The following is a 3,298-nucleotide window of genomic DNA, read 5'->3' as shown; positions in this document are numbered from 1 at the left end:
CCCACCCGTTCCTTTTTCTCTCCCTCTCACACCGGAGGTTAAATAATAATCATCATCTTCATAATGATGAGAGCAGTGTATAGTACAGTCTCTCTCTCTCTCTGCTCTGTAAACTTTCGTCTCCCCGCACCCGCAACTGCTCGTGCTTGCTTATTTCACAGCAGATAAATGGGGGAAGGGCGAAAAGTTTTCGCTCAAGAGGCAAACCAAGCAGCAGCAGCAGCAGCAGCAGCAGCAGCAGCAGCAGCAGCAGCAGACAGCCCCGCCCCGCCACGTTAGTGTGCCCCACGGCGCGCCGCAACAGCGGCAGGGCAGGGCGCCGCGATACACTTGGAGGTCAGGAAGCCAGCTCCATTAACGAAGTGGTAACAGCGGCGCCCTGCCGCCGCCGCAACCGCCACAGCAGCAGCGAAACGCCGCCGCCGGGGCGCTCCTCGACCGGTTTATGAGAAATTCTGCACGGCGTTGCGGCGCGCATAGTGAGGTTATTGGGAGAGATTTACGCGCCAAGTTGCGGCTGAGCAGCCGGTATCAGCGGCGCAGACATCCGCGCGAACTGTTGGCGTGCTGCTGCTGTTGGCGGCGTTGTAAGCGCGTAGCTTTCCGGCCGCGCGCACCATGAACAGCGGAGCACAGAGTTCAACCAACGAGCCGCCACCGCCGCCGATGCGCAGCTCTATTCTGCGTTGCGGTGGTGTGTTTGGTTTGTTGTTACGGTTACATGAGACGAAACTGGGCTGTGACGTTGTGACTAGAAAACATGCGACTGGGCCTGAGACTGGACTTGAGACCGGACATGACCTCGGTCAGGGGATGTATCACTACCAAGTACATAGTCTCATGTCTCAGGCTGGAAGTCTCCCGAGACTTGCCGACACCTGAGACATGAGACTGTGCGCCTTGCTACCCCTCTGACCCCTCTAACCACACTAACCACACAGTTTCATGTCTCAGGTCGGAAAGCCTAATGTCTTAGGCTGGAAGTCTCGTGTCAGAAAAATAAAATCTTCATGGGTCTGGAAAATTTTCCGCTTTTTCCGTAAATTTCACGGAAACTTTTCAGGTGATTCCAACCCTATTTCCGCCTGGATAAGGCCCGCGATGAGGATGAGCGAGAAACTGTCTGCGAAAACGTTAGAAACGCAGCGGCAAAAACGGAAGGTGTATGGTCAGCGAGGCGAATTCGCGCGCCACGAAAACTATTAAACGACGCGACAAAACGCGCGAGCGAGAGGAAAATGGGCAGAGACACTAACTGGTCCGACAAATAATCAAGCACTAGAGACGGTTAGCCGCGCCACTGAACTCGTCCCGGACAGTTGTGGCGGCAAAACTCACCGCCATTCAAACAACTTTGCAGCGTTCGAGCCGCTATGCCGTCCATCTGCCAACCGCCTGCTGATGCTCCTTTCTGCGGACGAAATTTTAAACACCGCAAGAAAAAGGGAAACGAAAAGAAAACTGCTGAGTATCATGTTAAATCTAAGCTCTTTCCTAGTTTCAGCAGTGCGAAAAAAAAACGTGGCATACATGACGGTGATCGTAACACGCCTTTCAGTTATTGATTATGTCACACGTCAAACACCGTCCACACACTTACGTTGTGCGCACTTCGGCGGCAACGTGTGACACTTTTATTGGGCCGAGAAAAAAGTGCCTCGGATACTCTCGATCCGATAGGGATTCGCATTGGCCTTCAAAGGGCCGTTCCCAAAGCAGGGTCGGGGGAAATCTTTGTGGGCATTACAGACAGAGCCCTCTGCCTGCAAGTTAGCTGTTTTGTATACCTTTTGGAGACTGGAGGCTGCCGCAGTGTGTGTGCTGCCCTGCGCCCCCCACCCCTTTCCTCTCTCTCTCTCTCTCTCTCTCTCTCTCTCTCTCTCTCTCAATTGCTTATTCGATTCAAATCTCCACAAGGCAAGCGCACGCACAGCTTTACCATGTCCAAGAATAAGAGGAGGTGGAACCCGGTAGGGGGAAAAGGGCGGGGACGACGAAAGGAAGCAATTCAATGCTGACTTAAAAACCCTAAGCAAGTAGAAAAGCGCCATACCCCCCCCCACACACACATACACACAACCACACAAACACTGGCACACACACACACGACTCAGTGGGTCCGCGTAATTTGATCGCTTCTGCTTTCTTTCCATTTTCGCGCGCCGCCGCCGAGCCCTCCTAGTCTCGAGTCGTGTCGCGCCTTCATCGCTGAAGTAGATCTATCTGCCCCCCCCCCCCTCCTCTCTTCCTCTCTCTCTTTCAAACACACACACACACACACACACGACAGTAAGTCGGTTGGTGCAACAGAGAGCGCTCCCTGCTTCTGCGCCTATGTGTGATTGTGTTTCGACCACACACAGTACACGTAGGCGCGTAGCGCCAAGGATTCGATTGTGACTAGACGAGACGAACAGCAATTCTCTTTTTTCCAAACGCCTCCCTTGTTTGTGCGAAATTGTTTGAAGATGAATCCCGAGGGGTAGGAGGGGGAGAGTGTGGTTGGAGGGGAAGCAGCTAGGGGCGAGGAGGGACGGGTAAATGATGAATACTAATGTTCAGCACTTTCCCATCCCGCTCAATTATACGTTTTATTCTTTGGTTTCAGCTGCATTCACATTCACATTCACCTCCAGCCCTCAGAGCTCATCACGCCCTTGTGTTCATATTGGCTTACACAGCGGTGCAGCCACCACGCCCCCAGCCTATTTTTTCAGACCCACAAATCGCAAAGTTAGTACCAAAAGAAAAAAAGAAGAGAAAATTGTGAGTCTTTTCGCTTTTCTTCGTCGGTGGCCCCCGCCAATCAGCGAAAGAAACAAAGTGTGAATGGCTCATAATTACACGCGGAGGAGGGGCGGGGCGCGCGGGAAGGCGCGTGACGCGAAGACAGTGGAGCAGGCGGGCGAAAAACAGGCTCGAAAAGGAGAGCAAAAAAAAAATATAGGAAGATAAAATGTGAAGGTGATGAAATGGTAAAAGGCGAGAGGCCGCCGCCGAGCAAGGGCGCGGAGAGACAGAGGGGGGGTGAGAAAGAATAAAGGAATAAAAGGAGACAAAGAGAAGAGAATCTGATGTTGGCTCCGGGAGCGCGGAGAATATAGCGCCGTAATAATGCGCTCAAGTTCACAATGTACCTTCCCCGTCACCCATAACACTTCCTTTTTATACTTTGCCATTTTCTCGCCGGGGGCGCCTTCTCGCCTGCTTATTTGTATATCAGCGGAGGCACAGCCCGGCCCGCTGTGTTCTCACGCCCCCGCATATCTCTCCCCCCCCCCTCTCTATTTCTCTCTCT

The 3,298-nt window shown here is 52.9% G+C and overlaps 2 long non-coding RNA genes across 2 annotated transcripts in view; one reads left to right on the top strand and one right to left on the bottom strand.

Moving 5' to 3' along the window:
* Positions 1-3,298, top strand: part of LOC113208346 (uncharacterized) — a 34,175-nt gene that overhangs the window by 905 nt on the left and 29,972 nt on the right. The window lies entirely within an intron of this gene.
* The window catches only part of LOC127750298 (uncharacterized), a 71,693-nt gene that overhangs the window by 38,600 nt on the left and 29,795 nt on the right, over positions 1-3,298 (bottom strand). The gene's annotated exons all lie outside the window — the stretch shown is intronic.

The sequence above is a fragment of the Frankliniella occidentalis genome, unplaced genomic scaffold (genome assembly GCF_000697945.3).
Source record: "Frankliniella occidentalis isolate FOCC.00 unplaced genomic scaffold, Focc_3.1 Scaffold166, whole genome shotgun sequence".
Taxonomy (NCBI): domain Eukaryota; kingdom Metazoa; phylum Arthropoda; class Insecta; order Thysanoptera; family Thripidae; genus Frankliniella; species Frankliniella occidentalis.
The sequence above is the reverse complement of the archived record's forward strand: the minus strand, read 5'-3'. Positions and strand labels throughout refer to the sequence as shown.